At 30.6% G+C, this 19478-nt stretch overlaps 3 long non-coding RNA genes and 1 pseudogene across 10 annotated transcripts in view; 3 read left to right on the forward strand and 1 right to left on the reverse strand.

Annotated features, from left to right (window-relative positions):
- The first annotated feature begins 4250 nt into the window (after window positions 1-4250).
- Window positions 4251-6409, forward strand: LOC145166017 (uncharacterized). Of its 7 annotated transcripts, none has more exons than XR_013740317.1 (6): window positions 4251-4630; window positions 4748-4922; window positions 5013-5109; window positions 5244-5290; window positions 5650-5704; window positions 6113-6409. It is a non-coding gene; the product is annotated as an uncharacterized LOC145166017 (long non-coding RNA). The 7 variants fall into 7 exon arrangements; XR_013740320.1 differs by having other exon boundaries at window positions 4252-4630; window positions 5221-5290; window positions 5978-6409; XR_013740322.1 differs by having other exon boundaries at window positions 4253-4630; window positions 5654-5704; window positions 5978-6409.
- Window positions 6410-10980: 4571 nt separating this feature from the next.
- On the forward strand, window positions 10981-14360 carry LOC145162411 (uncharacterized). Its single transcript, XR_013739090.1, has 3 exons — window positions 10981-11145; window positions 14100-14177; window positions 14303-14360. It is a non-coding gene; the product is annotated as an uncharacterized LOC145162411 (long non-coding RNA).
- On the reverse strand, window positions 12300-13238 carry LOC145162401 (uncharacterized). Its single transcript, XR_013739078.1, has 2 exons — window positions 13137-13238; window positions 12300-12654 (listed from the first exon to the last, which is right to left on the reverse strand). It is a non-coding gene; the product is annotated as an uncharacterized LOC145162401 (long non-coding RNA).
- An 887-nt stretch (window positions 14361-15247) lies between the features above and the next one.
- LOC145166019 (callose synthase 7-like) overlaps window positions 15248-19478 on the forward strand; it is a 30958-nt pseudogene continuing 26727 nt past the window's right edge. The window contains exon 1 of the transcript XR_013740324.1: window positions 15248-15531. The product of XR_013740324.1 is annotated as a callose synthase 7-like (transcript). The remainder of the gene's footprint in view (window positions 15532-19478) is intronic.

Raw genomic sequence — 19478 nt, forward strand, 5'->3', positions numbered from 1 at the left:
TATTCATGATCTATTTTTGCCTCATAACTTGATAACATTCACTTAGTGCATCAAGGTTCTAATACATACATGCATATATATATATATATATATATATATATATATATATATATATATATATATATATATAATTTAAACGTATAACAATCATAAAAAAGAGTGAGAATAATAGCTCGCCTTATCAGTTAGTGAACACTAACTGTCCTTTTTTGTCTCCTTTTTGTCAATTTCTGCATCTTGATCCATATTTTGACAACTTTTTTCATAGGCGTATTCATACACATTCACAAACATATTAATACTTGTCTTAGCCTATTAAGAGTTTAATAACACTCCAATTCACCAAAATCACATTTTTATCCCAAAATACTAAATTGATAATTTCTTGTCAAGAAACAGATTAAGCTCCATGAACTAAGCTTACATATGACTAAATTCATTAAGTTATGTTCTCAATTTCACTATTTTATCACTTCCACCGATTAGGGTTTGAAACCCTATTAATCAATAAACAAATTTAACCATGTAATCTCAACATGAGGCTTGTAATTAGCTTCTAAACACTTGTAATAACATCATGATAAAGTTATCCACAAGCTATTTCAAGTTTCAATCATGAATTAAACATTTTCCACGGAAGCTCATAAACTCAATCAAGAAAAAAAAATCTTATATCATATGTTTCCAAAGATTACAACTTGTTTCCCTTGATTCTAGCCTTCTCTAGACCAATTTATATCTTCAAAATCTCCCATAAGAGCCCTTGTTCGAGTTGGGATAATTTGGTTCAAAAACAAAAGTTTAACAGATTAAATATGTGTTCTCTACACGCTTTCACGTCGTGAAAAGTGTTGGTCACATTGCGAAAAGTGATAGTCACGCCGTGAGAGTATTACCCACGTCGCGACTTTTGGGAATCTGCAACAGCTTTGGTGCATTTTTGTCCCAATTTCAAATGTGCATAACTTCTTCGTTTCTTATCCGTTTTCATTGATCTTTATATGCACGCGAAGTTGGGAACATACTCTACAAGTTTCTTTAGTCATATATCGTTGAATTCATACATATCTTAATATATTAAGTCATGAAGATGGCCTAGAAGCATAAAATACCAATTTACCCTTTTGGCCAAAAATGCATTTCTCATGCATTTTTTTTATCTAGAACTCACTCATCTAACCTATTATTGTGACTTAACCTTTTCTTGGACATCTTCATGAAGTTACAACTTCATATTCCCTTCTCTTTCTCATAAATGACCAAATTGCCCTTATGGTCAATCTTTGACTAAAACTCAAATCTTTCTAAATTTTGGGTTGTTACAATTACCTTAATGTTAGATGAACATAAGGTATGTCACTTACTATCCAAATTTATGTAGACTAAAATGAATTTTTATTTTTTTAACAGATTACCTTTATTATGTATGGGTTGTTGGAGGATGTGAAAGAGATATTGCCTACAGTTGAGCATAGACAATGTGCAAGGCATATTCTTGCCAACCTCAGGAAAAGATTCACTGGTGTACACTATGAGAGGATATTTTGGAAGGCATGCAAGGCATCCACTGAGCCTTTATTTAATGTATCCATGAAGGAAATCTAACTGCTTAATCCTGTAGCATTTGAATATCTTATGGAAAAGAACCCAAAATCATGGTGTAGAGCTTTCTTTCAAGAGGGCAACATGTGTTATGTAGTTGAAAACGGATTATCTGAGAGCTTTAACAATATAACTAGAGATGCAAAAAACCAATAATCATAATGTGAGAAGAAATTAGGTTGTATTTTATGGAGAGGCAATTCAATCTAAGCATCAAAGGTAGTTTATTATTTTCATAAAAAAATCCAAATATGTGATTTATTATGTTAGTTTTTAGACATTTTTATTAAATTTTCCAAAAACATATAAAATTAAATATTAAATGAGATTGGTAAGATGACGATCATGTCCTTAATGAGTTAATTTTGATCTAACATTTCACCTTTAGTTCTTGGGTTCTCAGAAAACTTTAAGTTTTCAACGGATATATATATATATATATATATATATATATATATATATATATATATATATATATATATATACTAGTAGCGTACCCGCGCGATGCGGCGGCGGCGATTTGTTTCATTCCGACGATTAGTTTCCGAATGAAATTTAGTGTCATTTCGATGGCCGTCAAATTGTTTCCTTTCGATTTGTTTCATTCCGACGATTTGTTCCTTTCGGCGATCAGTAAAGAGCCAAACTTGAGCTTTACTTAAATACAAAACTCGAATGTCCACACTCAACTTACGTTCAACCGGGCTTTAGATCGTGAAATAATTGGTTAAACTTGATTATATATTAGAAAAACATAAAAATGTCAGTGAGTTATCTTTTGTGTCAACGTGAACTTATTTGCGGTCCATCAATGATAAAGTTATCCATTGTATGGACATGAACTCATTTGGGGTTCATCAATCTTAACGATGTCAACATCCAATTACTCATTTGGGATTTATCAATCATAGTCGGATGAAGCTCAAACTCTTATTACGAAATATATTCTTTAAATTATGTTTAGGATTAATAAATAAATAAATAAAATAAATTAATAAGTCTAAATATTAAGTAAGCTAGGAATCACAAATAATAAAGTTAGTTTACTTATCGGTAGATTCATTGGCAATCTTTAACTAAAATATACTCCGTATTAAATGAAAAACATTCTTCACTTTTATATCAATATTATATAAAAATTTAGATCAGTAACCAATTAAATAACATCATTTAGATTCCAATTTCTAAACATAATAACATAAATTTAATATGAAAATAAGAGTTTTATAGTAAAAAAGAAAAACTAAATAATAATTTAAGAAGTAACATCTATGTTAAGAATATAGATTACAAGTTAAATTCACGTGATAAAAAATTTAAAAAATATAGTGATATATATTAGCTAAAAAAATTCATATCTTTGGCTAATTTAAGCGTGTTTTATTATTATTATTATTATTATTATTATTATTATTATTATATATATTAAAGTTGTGGACAAAAAGAACAGTAAAGCTGAGATATTTTTGCCACTTTTGGTCATTTAAATTACATTTTCGGTCCCTTCATTTTTGTTTGTGTGTCACTTTGTTTAAAGGATAACACTTTTATGAAATGGTAATTTTACAACTTTTTTTTACTCTTTTGCCTCAATTGTTTTACCTGTTGCCACTTTTCCCCTAAGTTATTGTTTTTTACTTCTTCCGCTCAATTCTCTCGCTCCGCTTTTGCTTAAAACGATTCCCATTTTTTTTATCGTCACTTCTTTAATTAATGAGTTTTTTTTAATGTGTAAAAGCATTTATGAACAGTAAGGAATTGGTTTATTTTACATAAATGGTCCTTAGGTTTTGTTGAATTTGACGACAAAATTACATAAATGGTCCATATGGTTTACCCATGATGACAAATTCAGTCCCTACTATCTGGAAAGACCAAATTACCCTCACATTAACGGACAAAAAGCAACCAACATGCTACTTTACTTTACAAAGCAATACCTTCCGACCCCGGCAACGCCGGTAAATCTTTTATAGTTATTGTTAAAGATGATATAGTACTTAGTTTTATATTTTTTTTCAAACTTTTACGTTTGGCAAAACGATGATCGTATAAAGTAAAACTTTATAAAAGAAAGGGTTATTTAATTATACTTATGTAAATAGAAGGGTTAAAAAAATATCTTTTAAAAAGTTTAAATAAATGTGGGAAGTAGAAACATCAATCTATATTAGCCTATTAACTACTTATTAACTACTTATGATATATAACTGTTTACCATGCAATGTCATAATGTACTCTAGTTACGAGGTCATAGACTCCTAGTTTAATACCTCTATGGAGACCATTGCCCTTGGACACGTCATAATAACCATATCACCATCTTTTAAATTTAAAAATTACTTCCAAAATTACTCATATTATATCTCTTCCTCTCATAATATAACATTCATTTTATAATTATTATTATATATATATTAAAATTGTGAACAAAAGGAAAAGTTAACCTGAGATATTTTGGCCAGTTTTGATCTCTTAAATTACATTTTCGGTCCCTTTATTTTTGTTTGTGTGTCAATTTGTTAATTTATTAATGTATTTTTGTTTGTGTGCTATTTCTTTAATTTATTAATAGGATAAATGTATATACTGTATTTTTAATAGACGTCTACGTCACTGTTCACCACTGTTCATTCAACAAACGTGTCATCTTCTCTTTTACCACCGATCACCGCCTCTTAACCCAATCGATTTATTACACTCTCGATTCTTCTTCTCACTTCTTCTCTATTGAACCCGATCATCCGTTCTCTTCCGATCGCATGATGCTCTTTCGCTCTCCTTTGCCCTCAATCAACCTCCGTCCCGTCCTCCTTCTATCTCCCCAAATTCCACCGTCATCTTCCCTGTCTGTTCATGGCGGACAAACACCAGTGTGATTCCCAGAAAACCTTTACCTTCATGTAAGCCCTACATCAATTGAAGGAAATCTGTGTCAAATTTGCCCTCTGCCTTCTCCACTACTGGTACATCCAAAATCCGATTCTTTTATTTCGTGGGTTTCATTTCAGAAGATAGCAAATCCCAAGTAAGTTCATTATTTGCATTGTACAATGATTTCAATTTATGTGGTTTCGATTTATGAGAAATTTAGTGGTACATCGAAAATCCGATTTATGTTGTTTCAATTTATGTGACTTCGAAGGAGGAGAGAGCGACCAGTTGGCTGATTGCCTTGGAGCCGTCCTTTCTTCCCAGTTAGGGTTCTGATTGCTCGGGTTTGCGCCGGCAGGAGTTGGGTTCATTTTCAGACAATTGAGGCACTTTCATATGTTCCAGCACCTAAATTGGCTTTGAGGTTGTACTTACAGTGTGCAGAGGTAAACTTATTACATTTTGCGATCATTTGACAAATCTGCCCTCAATCTTTGCATCAATTATATAAGATTTTCTACTTTTTCTTTTTTCAGGCTGTTAACCATTGTGATTTGGACCCAGTTGCATATGAAGCTTTTTCCTCCGGCGTTGCGTATCTGCTTCACTTCATCTGAATCATTCCTCTTCCAGGTTTAGTGTTTTTAATTTTATTTTATTTGGGTATTCCTGCCTTATCTTCCAGTAGGGCTTCCTTCCTTAATTCTGAATTTTAGTTTCCGATTGCTTAATTTTTGTATTCAGTTTTTGCTTGGTTGCGTTTTCAGAATGTTAGCTTCTCCATTGCCATCGTTCTCCACTGCTTCATCTTCAGGTAAGCTTTCGGCAATTGGCAGCATACATTTTTTTATTATATATATTTTGAGGATTAATGGAACTATACATGTTCATCCCCATAGCCACCACCACAACTGTTGCTGCAACAACAACTTTTAAGGCCTTTGTGACTATTATTCGATATGTTAGATTAAAAATTAGGTCTTTTCAAATTAGAACCCTAACAAGAAAATAAATAGAAAGTGAAACGTTGTTATAGAAAGAAATGGAGGTAATATGCTCTAATAAACATGTAAATAATTTGAAAGGCTTATGTGATATTATTTCTTCTACTGTTTTTCCAATTAATTGAATCTTCCTCTTTTCAATTCTTATTCTATAGTGTTATTGTTTCAGCCAGATGATACTAATACTGCAAACTGGTGACACGAAGCTGTATATATCGTTTTGGGTATTTCTTTCTCCCACCTTTTTCCCCCATTTTAAAATTTTATAAAAACAAAAAGTTTATTCGATATGTAAATTTCGGTTCAATACTTAATTTTTTTTTCATGGCCTCATGAATTACCTCTTTGCCCTCACTTCATATAGAAAACATTGTTGTATTTTGGAAGATTTGGTTAAATCATTTATTGAAATGATTTCTATAACATTTGGATTTGAATACCTACATGGCTAGAAAAATTGGTAATGGAATCGCTGTTTAATGTCTTAATGGGTACAGTTGGAAATGTTAGATTAGGGAATGTCTATTCCCACTTGGAGTTTGGGAATTTGAAGCACATCCATGAAGCTGGGACAGTTTTGTATATTGTAATAGCAACAAGTATGATGAATAATACTGGATTTTAAATCGCAGAAAATGGCAACTGAAATCACAATCTTACATATAACTAGGTCAGAGAAGGAAGCTCATCTGGCAAGATTGTTGAGGTGGTCTATAAATGTGATCCTTTCTTTTTAATTTATAAAATTCGTTCCTACAACGTGCGCTTATTATTCCATTACGAAATTTCATATTTCAATGTTTTATTTATTAATTTTCATTTCTAGCTATAAAGAATGTCATATTTGTCTGTTTGTTTTGTTTTGATAGAATGGAATATGTGATTCCCTAGTGTTTTATTCTTATAGTATGAAATATCATTTTTCCCTATTTATATTTCCCAATTTTCATTTCTAAGGTATAAGGAATGTCATATTTAGCTATCTAATTACCATTTTTGTGTATTTGATCAATAAGCTTTTATTGTGTATTTGATCAATAAGCTTATAATAATTTACGAGTTTTGTTTTTGTAAAGATTTAGTAAATCAATATAAGTAAATTCATCTTATTGGAAAAAAAAAACTTAGACAACTCTATATTCTTTCTTTAAATTGATGTTGTGTTTTTTATGTTTGTTTATAGAAATCAAGGGTATGCACAATTAATGAAATTAAGAAATAGCAATGTACATTCATTTTTTTATAGCATACTAGAACATATTTGGTTATTATACGTTTGTAAATAGGTGGGTTGTAGAATGACACAGATCAAAACCCCCAATCCATGCGAAAGCTTCTGACCCCCGCATAGCAGGGTTCCCTTTCTAGTAATAATTAATTCGTTAGATTAAGCTTTCCTTTATATTAAAGGTTATTTTATTTTAATTATCATCTTATTTAAACTCCAACTCATTATCATCTTAGTTCCATAGCACCAACTCTTAAACAAAATTATTCATGTTTTCCACTAGAAAAATAAAAGAAACATATTTTCATTATAAAATTTTACATGATCTACTTATTTGTTTATTTAAATCATTACTATATCCGTATAAAAGGCATCATAATATCAAACGTTTCTACTTTCAAAAGAAAAAAATACAAATATTTTTAATTAATTATGAAACATTTTATTAATAATATAATTATAAAACACTACATCTAATATATTAAGTTCATATCTTAAATATTAGTTAGTTAATAGTTAGAAAACTAATTTGTTATTGACATGACTTTATAGATTTCAAATTAACTCAAAATATAGTTTTTTTTACTCATTAACGTTGTATCTATTAATTTGAGTTGTTGATATTAATTTGGTCAATTTTTAATGGCTCAGAACAATTTAAGAAAAAACCTGAATCCATGACACAACCAAGAATAAAAAAATGGAAGAACATTTTACATATAAACTCACTCGCAGACTATACACACTATATTTAATTTATCCACAAAGAAAAAAAAAGATGGTCAATTAAACAGTTTCTCAGACAAAACATAGATACATAATTAAAGATACACAAATGATATATATCATACACACATGTACAACATATCAAACACACACACACAAACAGTTACACAGTCACCCACACATAGATATCATATAAAAAGATACACAAATGATATATATCATACACACATGTACAACATATCAAACACACACACACAAACAGTTAAACAGTCACCCACACATAGATATCATATAACACAAAACCTTCATATTCAAATACAAATACAAATACATGAAGATCGGGAGTAAGATCTGGAAAAACAAAAAATAATTTGGATGCTGTCTTATATCAAGTACTCTGATCCTATGAATATTTCTGCATGTAAAAAAGGAAAAGCTAAGTCATTTTCTATGTTCACAAATCACAACATGTAATCGATAAAGACACCATGGCGATATTAGAAAGAGAGATGTGGTTAGGGGTGCAAACAAGCCAAGCTACTCGCGAGCTACTCGAGATCGGATCGTTAAAAGCTCGACTCGAAACCGATTTTAAACGAGCCCGAGCCGAGCTCGAGCTTAATATTAAGCTTGTTTATTAAACGAGCTCAAGCTTAAGCCTATGTCACTAAGCTCGATTAGGCTCGCGAGCCTAAACGAGCCTTTATATAATATAATTTACTATTATTTATATATATTAAAATAAAAACATATTAGGAGAATTATGAATTTAGGGTATTAGTAAACATGCTTTTTAACGAGCTCGAGCCGAGCTTAAGCTTATTTACGCACGTCAGATAAAAACGAGTCGAGCCTGGGCTCGAGCCGAGCTTGTATAACTCTTTACGAGCTCGAACCGAGCTCAGTAAAAGAAAGCTCGAATCGAACCGAGCTCGAGCTCGAGCCTCATATAACTTAAACGAGCCCGAGCCGAGCCTGGCCAGGCTCGGGCTTGGCTCGGCTCGTTTGCACCCCTAGATGTGGTGAGTGGATAAGTCGAGTAGCTTAAACATTGGTGGTACTAAGAAACGATGGAACTGAGAATAGATCTAGGTTATCTTGCGTCAGCATCGACGTCGGTGTGGTATGGAGGCGGAGGCGGAAGCATCTGAGATTGATGGTGGAGACGGCTCGGGTATAGATCTACGGTTTCGGGTGTGGTCGACACATGGTGGTGTGCAGCAACACGGTAGTCGTCGTCGACGGTGAAGGTTGCTATGGATAGAGGTGGCGGTAGTTGTAACCAAGAGTGGAGATGATGTTGATAAGGGTTTTTTACGTTATAGAGAGTGCAAAGAGAAAAGTGAGTTAGGTCTTGTTTGTTTACCACTTAATGCCTCTTAATAAGAGGCACATCTGAATCTAATCTATAAGATTCAGAGTGTTTGTTTGCTGCTTAATAAATCATCTTAATTGTAAAAAAACATCTTACCGAATCAGACTTCAAAACGCATCTGAACAAAAAAAATAAGACGCGCTTCCTATTTTGCCCATCGGTTCTCTCTCTCGCCTCTCAAGATCTCTATGCCTTTACAATCGACTCTCCCCTTCTCCACATCATCTCTCACCGACCTCTTCTCTGGTCGTCGCCGCCATCCACTGAACCACCTCCGGCTAGCGTCATCCTTTAGCCATTCGCTGGCGACACCAGGTAAACTTTTTTTTGCCCTAACTTTTTCTATGGAGAAGGAGAATTATGATTCGAGCATGGAATACAAGGAACAGGTGATTCTCTATCCTCTTCGGTCATTCGACTTCTCACTGCACATCCGTCCCCATTGTCGACCTCGCACACCCACCAGGTTCGTTTTTCTTTGATTTTTCAAAAATTGATTGCTGTGAAATCTGTTCTTGAAGTTTAGGAGTTCCTTTGCCTATGATTCCTTTGAGTGTGTAATTTGTGATTTTGGTGTGTGTAATTCATTTTGTTGAAGTTAAATCTGTTATGTGAAATCTGTCTTGATGTCTTGGTTAGTTGAAGTTATTTAAGCTTAAATGGGTTTTTGAGTTATTGGATTCAAAAACTTCAAGGATATGTCCGTTGATGGCTGATTTGGTGACTCCTTAGTTGCTGCTTTGTTATTTTGAATCAATGTAGTTTGGATCAAATTGAGGTGTTTTCGGTCACCATTTGATGATTTCAGGTATGTATTAACAAGGGTGGTAACAAATGGAAAACAAGATCATCTTAGGAAGAAGATAATTGATTGCTGAAGTTATATATAACTAGTCTTTTGACTGTCGATCATGTTAACAGGAAGTGGATTGCTCTCCAGTCAAGTTTAATAGCTAAAATTGTTGTCAAAAGTTTGAAACTCTATTGAATGTATGTTTGTATGTTTAGCATGTAATTATGTAAATATATAATTTTTTTCTAGCAATTGATTTTGATTTTGGAATTTTTATAATTTGTGATATACTTGAAATAAAAAATAACACGAAGGGTAAAATAGTTATTTTTATTATTCAGCACAAAAATTCAGATGTTTCAACCAAACAATATTTAAAAGTTCAGATCTTAAAAATTCAGACCCTCTTAAAAATTCAGACCTCTTAAAAATTCAGATCTTAAAATTTCAGATCCTACCAAACAGCCCTTACAATATGACAAAGGTTTTGTTCTAAAATAAGGAGGCGATATCAATCTTTATTTTATAGTGTGAATGCTTTATTTTTATTGGCCTAAACTTATTTGCATGGATCACCATACCTCTTATATAATCTATACCATCCAAATTAAATCTAGGGCTTCATATCTAACCTCCTTATTTTTAAGATTTTGGTCTTAAAACTTTTGGGTTTCTTATTATATATATATATATATATATATATATATATATATATATATATATATATATATATATATATATATATATATATATATATATATATATATATATATATTCTAATAAATGAATAGTTTTAATATCATTTTGTCAAGTGGCACTCTAATACAACTCCGTATTAATATTCTGCCATGTGTCATCTAGATATATTAGGTAATTCATTTCAAAATTCAAATATATATTTTTTTAACTATATGTTAAGTTTGAAATTATAATAACTTTAAACTTTTGATATATCTCTTAACTAATAATTTATTTAAAATGACTTATTTAAAATAACTGATTAATAATTATAAATTTTTATTATAAAAGTTTAATTAATTTTATAACCGTGGTTACCACGGGTTATATATATATATATATATATATATATATATATATATATATATATATATATATATATATTCTAACTGTGTGGATATAGGAATTAACGTAGATCAATCATTTCAATAAGGTATTTTTGTAATCTTACATTTTAATTAATACTTTTAATTTAATTAATTTGATTTCTATCCCAGTCAAATCTCTTTGTATTAAGCAAATATTTATGAATGTGTTAATTGTTATTCTATAAAACCCTACGCGACTGGAAGACACAAAGCCATTGGCATTAATTTATCCCTTCTTCCTCTTAACACCTGCGGCCATATAAATCCCCCATTCAATCGCCGGCCAAAAAATGGCAGTAATCATCTTCAACGTCGGTCCATTTTAGATGAATCGAATATAAAGTATATGAGCTATGTTGGCGAGCATCACCTGCCGCGTATCAATCATCATCACGCATCACCGGTTGCTATGGACAATAAAATATCCCTAGTTGCAGGTATGGTTGTATTGGGTTCTGATTTTTTTTAATGGCAATCAATAATGTGAATTTTCTCAAGACAAACAGTAGGAATCAAGATTAATTTAATGTAACTGTCTAACCGACCGATCTTGCTTGTGGTTAATAGTTTTTGAAATATATCTCTGTTTTTGTTACTCGTTCTGGAAAAAGAAATGGAATACGGCAATATTTGATAAAAATTTTTAAATATTAGATACTTGAAATCATACCGAGGGCCGGTCCAAGACAGTTTGAGGCCCGGGGCAAAACACAAAAGTAGGGCCCTTTCCTATATATATATATATATATATATATATATATATATATATATATATATATATATATATGTTCAGATTCATTTGAGACCATTCTAATTTTGTGAGACCGTGAGACCAAATCTAAAAATAATTTTAAAATGCAGAATAAATGGAAAAATCCAAAAATTCTTTTTTTAAATATTATTTTCGGAACTTGAATTAACTAAAAAAAATCCCGTTTTTTTTGAAAAATACGTGAAATATTCTAATAGAATATTACACTGACATATTCTAAAAAATAATTTTAAAATGCAAAATAAATGGGAAAATCTAAAAATTCTTTTTTTAAATATTATTTTCGGAACTTGAATTAACTAAAAAAAATAAAAAAAAATCCCACTTTTTTTGAAAAATACGTGAAATATTCTAATAGAATATTACACTGTACATATTCTAAAAAATAATTTTAAAATGCAAAATAAATGGAAAAATCCAAAAAAAAAAATTTTAAATATTATTTTCGGAACTTGAATTAACTAAAAAAATAAAAAAAATAAAAAAATGCGTCTCACGGTCTCACAAAATTAGGCCGTCTCACATGAACCTAACCCTATATATATATATATATATATATATATATATATATATATATATATATATATATATATTCTTTAATAACTTCAAACAAACAACTAAGTAGAGAAAACTCAGAAACGAACAATTTATAAAAAGGTATTTGCACCTTTATATTCAACAGTAAAAAAAATGTCTCTATTTGTATGTTGTTTCATCCGACCCACCTTTATCACAAAGATATACATCACCACTACTAAAACTTACTCTTCAACTTAAGGTTCATAAACTATCTGAAATTAAGTTTCTATCAAAAACAAATAAACAAAAAAATAAAAATGATTGATTTTTCCAAAAGATAACATGATACAGAGTGTAAGAGTGTAGTAGATCATTGCACATTGCATAAATTCCCAACAAATACTAACGATCTACTTCGATCACATTTTTCTTTTTTCACTTACATTGCTTTAAAAGCCTCTTTCGCTATCATCTATAACAACATCATCATCAATTCATTAACATGCATACCTATAATCATAATTAAAAATACAAAAAACTTGCCTAAAATGAAAATGCATCATGTTCTTGTTCTAGGCTTGCACCTAAATTCAGCCAAAAGTGAAATATGATCTGAAGACCATTCACAATCAGAAGGTCGAATACTCCTCCGATTCTACATAACACAAAATTCTGAAGTTGAAAAAAAGATTCATAGAAAAAATCGAATTTCAAACAAAAATAAGAAATTCCAAGAATGCTATAAACTAGAACTTATAGAGACTTATAATCAGTTTCGTCTCAATTTCAAGTATTCTCGATTTTGTCTCAATTTCAAGAAGATTTTGAGTCTGAGTTACTCTCCATTCTAGATTCTAGTCTCTCAGTCACCGATGCTATTTTAGACAAAGAAAACTTGATATCAAAAATAAGAAGGGTAAGAATGGATTTCAGTTTTCTGGAATCATGAAAAGATGGAAAAGCAATTAGACTTTGGATGCTCTGGTTCTCAGTTCTAGTATGGTACGTGACAACGTGGTTGTTGTGGACAAACTCAAAAAATCATAAAAGATGGAGATTGGAGAATAGGAGAAGAAATTGTTCACTTGAAATCTTGAATAAGAAAAAAGAAATTAGAGAAGAAATGGATTCACTAACCATTGTTTCTAGATTCTAAAGAAGAGTCGTTTGGATTTCCCATAGAAATCGGTTAATCTTCGAAAATCAATTGCGCCTTGGAACTTGGAAGTGGGACGATGCACGCTTCCTCTCGCTTTCTCTCTTGGATCGATGTAGATATAGGTTAATTAGAGTTTTGGGCTTTGAAAATCTAGCCCAATAGGCTTAAAACTAATGGGCTAATACCATATAACCAATATAACAAGTGTAAATTAGGGGCCCTTTGGCATTTGGGGGCCCGGGGCGGTCATCCAACTTACCCAGGCCCATGGGCCGGCCCTGATCTTACCATGGCTGTTGTGCATCATAGGAGAGAGACAATACACTCTGTAACTTTATTAGGGTTGTTATGGGACTACATATTGAAAGCTTTATTTGGGCTAAATCAAATTCAAAATAAATAAAATGGATTTCCTTGGAAGCTATTAGGCAATAACCCAACATGCCGCTAATGTTTCTTGCATATGTTTTAAAATTGTATTCTTTTGAACAAAGAAAATGGATAATATTGTTAGTATGTTCAAGTTTTCTTTCCAAGGTTTTAACTTTGTTATTTGAGAAAGGATTAGCGTTTCATTGTATCAATTTACATATTTGAAATTTCATTAATAACATGTGCTCCAACGAAGGAAAAAGAACTAATCATATATTAAAATGAAGAATTTTTCAACATGCATTTTAGTTCATGAAGTATTTGGTTTACATTTATCGTCTTATAAATTATGATTTTTGTGCATTACTTGTTTCATCATGAAGGAAATTTTTTTAAAGAAAATTTGATGGTGTTCAATCACTGATATTCTTAAAATATCATTCTTATAAATGGTTTTTCAAATACATGTTTTTATATGGTAAGGGTTTCATATTTTGTAATAGTATGTCATTATTTCTTATAAAATAATATGGTTATTTTTATCTATGGTTTGGTTTTCAATTCTATAGGAAATTGCATTCTGCAACCAAGCAAGAATACACCTTTCGGTAGAAGGATATCAAGCGGTCAAATAGGCTCGCCCCAAGGTATAATTCTTTCGGAATAAAGTACCTGAATTTTTTATCAGATTATGAAATTCTGAAAGAATATAAGTTTATGATAATTTTTAGTGAAAATGTACCTACTTGTATTTGTTATTCTTTCAAAATAGCTTGAAGAAGGAATCAAAGATTGATCTTACAAGAGAGAGACTTGTAATAGAGTTCAATAACAAGTTACATTCTTATGAAAATACATCATATTTTCATAAGAATAGTTGTAAACAAGTCGATAATTTGGACCATTGAAGAAGGTTAAGTGTATTTGTTCAATAATTGTATATTTGAAAATGCTATTCTTAAGGATTTTATTCATTTCATGACATTTTGTTAGAATATGTATAATTATGTTAAAATGTATCTGACTAACAGTCTGTAAGAATATTTATGAATTTGTATTTAAGTTCAGATAGATATGAATATATAATAATATTGTTATTATTCAATTGTAGGTTCAAGAATTTTGTTATTATTCAATAATATTCTAATATTAAAAAACAATCACATATAACATCATTCTAACAAAATAACATTAAGATAGAATTAAAATTGAATCAATTAGTTAAATAAATCAGAATTTAAAATTTAGATAATCAAAAATCATTTAAAATCTGAAAATTTCTTTTTTAAGTTTTTGTTTCTTAATTTGAAAGTAATTGAAATGTACAATTTTACCATTCTTTTAATTAAATGCTATTATTCTATTTTTTTTAATTTAATAATATGGATAAATGACTTTCTTAAAATAATTATAATGATTGATCCACAATCTTTCCTACATCCACATAATAATTAATTAGAACATAATAACCTAAGCATATATATATATATATATATATATATATATATATATATATATATATATATATATATATATATATATATATATATACTCTTGGTCCCCATAAAGTTGAAAAATGCTTCCATTCTTTACTTGTTAGCAGTAAAAGCCCTAAAAGCTAATTAATTGCCCCAAATTAACAAGCAAAGGATCTTTACACACGCTATATATATCAAAATTCAAAAATACAAATGTGGTTTTCGTGTGCACATCTTCAGCAGCTTTCAGGGTGGAGCGAGAGAGAGTTTCAACAAGTTTCAGGTGGATATCAGGGGTGCTGACGGAGTTGGGCGGCCGGAATGGCGAGTACGAGTGGGACCAAAGATGAGGTGGGTCCACCGAGGTCATTGTCAAGGAGGATGACGGGGACTTCCGATATGGTTGATCCTGAATTCGATGCTGTTGACAGCGAGCTTGTCCCTTCTTCCCTTGCTTCTATTGCTCCTATCCTTCGGGTTGCCAATGAGATCGAGAAGGATAATGACAGAGTTGCTTACTTGTGTATGTTTCCCGTTACTTTATTTTTCTCATCCTTTCCTAAGATGCCAAATTTTTTATAATTTGTTGTGTGTGGAAATGAGTTTTTAAAGTGATTCAGTAGAAAAATATATTTTTCTTCTATAATATATATTGATTAAGACTAGATAGGTATGTAAATTTTCTTCTATAATATATATTTTTCTTCACAAAGACAGTAAGTATGCTACATACACAAGTTAGTGTGCCAGCATTGGTGCCTTCGACTTACAAGAACAGTGCGAAAACTCACCTGAATCGAAGAACTTTGAAACACTACGATATGATCCCTTTTATGCACTGGTTGCCCCCGTGAATCTACTAACACCAGATCCGGATAAAATCTTAATTAATAGCCCACAATCCTCAAGTCAAAAGTCAACGGCCAACGAAAGTCAAATTTTTAGGCTGAGTATGTCTGGCGTACTTAGCTCGTTCGCATGGCATATTCACCATCCAGAATCAGGACCCCATACGAGTACGTGGAGTGTACTTAAATGTACGCCCAGCGTACTCAGTCAGATGACATTTTTCCATTAGGTGTTTTCTCTTAAGTCATTTCATCCAACGCTCGGCTCTAGTCCCACAACATCATTCTAAGTCATAAAGTTTCCACCTTTATGACTTTCCATGTCTAGAAAAGGTCCAAAAGCCAAAACCTTAACTTATTAATCCATTAAGACATCATGACACTTGCATGGAAGGAATAGAAGGACCAAGATCACATTTTTATGGATCCTAATAGTTCCATAATGGATAAAGTTTCCAACTTTATCCATTAGAATGGTCCAAACCACCAAGATCTGGTTTTTAAGTCTCAAAGGGACCAATAGAGCATCTCTTTCAACTTAATCCATTAAGTCCAAGTCTCCAACCTTTATATCTGAATCAATATGATGTTCAAAAGGATAAATTTTCCAACTTTATCCATAACAAGGTCACAAACTTTCAAAATCTAAACTTTATGCACTAAAGTGACCAAAAGCTAATAACACCCAAGACTAGCTAGATCTATCAAATGCATCATCAAGATTCAAACTTTATACCTTTAGAAGAAAGCTCAACGTGAACAAAGTTTGGATCTACAAGCTCTAATGCAACCAACAGTTCTCCAAAGAGCTCATTCTTCTCCAAGATGCACTAAGAACATTCAAAGCACTCAATATCACCTTCTTTTTCTAAAAAGTCTCAAACTAGGGTTAGGGTTTTCATGGGAGGGTGTTAGATAGGTGGAGGCTGAGAATGGAATAGGTTTGGGAAAGTTAAGGAGCTTAAATAGGGTTTGGGCACTAATCGCGTACGCCCAGGGTACTCAGGGATGCCCTAGTACGCCCAACATACTTCCCCGTACTCCTAGCGTACGCGGCTTAACCAAAAACCGTCCTAACTTCAAACGGTCAAAACTTTCTTCGTTTCAACTCCTATTTCGACGATCTTTATATATAAGGAAAGGTATTGAGGAGCTCTACAACCCTATCTAATTACTTTTGACTTAAAACACATCGAACTAAAATCCATAATTCATAAAAGAAGTCTGAGACACTACTTTTCCCATTTTACCCTTTGACTCCAAAGCACAAACCAAACTCTTAGATCATATAATCTATATTACCCACATCCGCATGGGTCTAAACCTCTCTTTCCCAAAGCCTAAAGTCTTATGATACTTGATCGTCGGGTTATGGCCCCGAATTATGAAATGACTCGAAACAGGGTGTTATAATTTTTCTCAAATTGTTTTTCTGCTTGTGAATTTGTGAAAAAGTGATGAATGATGTTGGACAGTGGCGGATCCAGAAAGAAAATTCAGGGGTTGCACAAATTTTTTTGGGGGTTTCCCTATTAGAAAAAAAAACTCATTTATGGAGGTAGTTTCCTTTACAAAATTGCGAATAAAACAACGAGTCTAGACAAAATTCATAATTATCAAACTTTGTGGTGGATTGCCAACAGATTCGTGACAAATTTGTGATGGATTTCTGACAGATTTATGATGAATTTAGACGAATATTCACTAAATTTACATTTGATGGGAAAGTTTGAGGAGTACTCTAACACTACCCCTTGCTACAAAGTAAATCCGCTCCGGATGTTGGAGACCTATAAAATTTAATATAAGATGATATTAGAATAAAGTAAAACAATAAGAAAGTCATAAATGGTTAATAAAGTGTTAACAATCACAAGCCAACAGAGTAATAATAGCAGGTATATGCAAGTTTCTTTAATTAGTAAACTTTTTAATCAAGCTTACAAGACCAACATGGGTGTATATATATATATATATATATATATATATATATATATATATATATATATATATATATATATATATGGCTGCGTTCAACAAGAAACCATTTTAAACCTTAGAACCAAGAAACCAATATTTTCTCAAAATTTAGAGCAAATTTTTCATCATAAAAAAAACTAAAAATATAGATATTCATAACTTTTTATCCTTCATCCATTGATATCAAATTTGATAAAACAAATGATATGTTCATATTCACACTTTGAATTTGTTCAGATTCACATTGTGAATCTGTACAGATTCGCCCTGTGAAATCTATGCAGATTCACACAGTGAATCTATGCAGATTCACACAGTGAATCTATGCAGATTCATACAGTGAATTTATACAAAATTATTGATTTGTAGTGCAGATTCACATTGATTCACAATGTGAATCTGAACAGATACAAAAAAAATTATGAAATTTGATATTAACGGAAAGAAGATAAAAAGTTATGAATTTCTATATTTTTAGAATTTTTTTCGATAAATAATAAAATCTAAAACTTGAAAAAATAATGGTTTCTTGGTTCTATGGTTTAAAATGGTTCGTTGTAGAACTTTTGTCATATATATATATATATATATATATATATATATATATATATATATATATATATATCTATAGATATATATATATATATATATATATATATATATATATATATATATATATATATATATATATATATATATATATATATATACTAGGTGTGAGACACATGTATTATACGGACTGATTTAAAAAAAGAGTAAACATTAAATTAAAGTGTAAACAGAAAACATTTTTTAATGTACAATTTAAAATAAGAAATGAAGAAATGTATTTATGGCAATTTAGTATCATATATATGATATTTAATACTTTACATATATAAGTATATGACTTTAATTTTAAAAATTGAAACAAATCAAAAATTGACAAGTGGATAATATTTATTTCAAAAATACCACAAAATGACAAGTGTTAAAACTCATGAAAGATTGACATGTGGCAAAAAAACTTTCATTTATTGAGGAGTATATATATATATATATATATATATATATATATATATATATATATATATATATATCCATTGAAAACATACACACACACATATATATATATATATATATATATATATATATATATATATATATATATATATATATATCCATTGAAAACATACAGTTACTCAAATCACTTTTCAACAATAGGGATTTTTTTTTTGTCGATCAACGCAATATGTCGCACATCGAGTCCAGTAGAGATGTGGTCTTAGATTCCAATAACTTCCGTACAAAGTTAACAACAAAATAAAATTAATAGTTTAATACTCAGCACAATGTAAATTAAATAATAATAATAATAATAATAATAATAATAATAATAATAAAGGACTAAGTTACTTAAATCTATTCTTTACGTGCTTTAATGTAAGTTGATGTGTTATTTGTGATAACTTGTATAACATATTCTTTACCTGTTTCAACGTAAGTTGATGTGTTACTTCTGATAAATTGTGTAGGATTATCCTCTTTAACATCTTCAACCATGTCATAAGGAACACCAAAAAACAAGTTCACATCTTTTGAAACCTTACATACATCCATGGATTTCACGAACACCGATCCCAACAGAAAATTCGCTAAAAAG

This window comes from Lactuca virosa, chromosome 3 (genome assembly GCF_052849685.1).
Source record: "Lactuca virosa cultivar CGN04683 chromosome 3, Lactuca_virosa_CGN04683_v6, whole genome shotgun sequence".
In the NCBI taxonomy this organism is placed as follows: domain Eukaryota; kingdom Viridiplantae; phylum Streptophyta; class Magnoliopsida; order Asterales; family Asteraceae; genus Lactuca; species Lactuca virosa.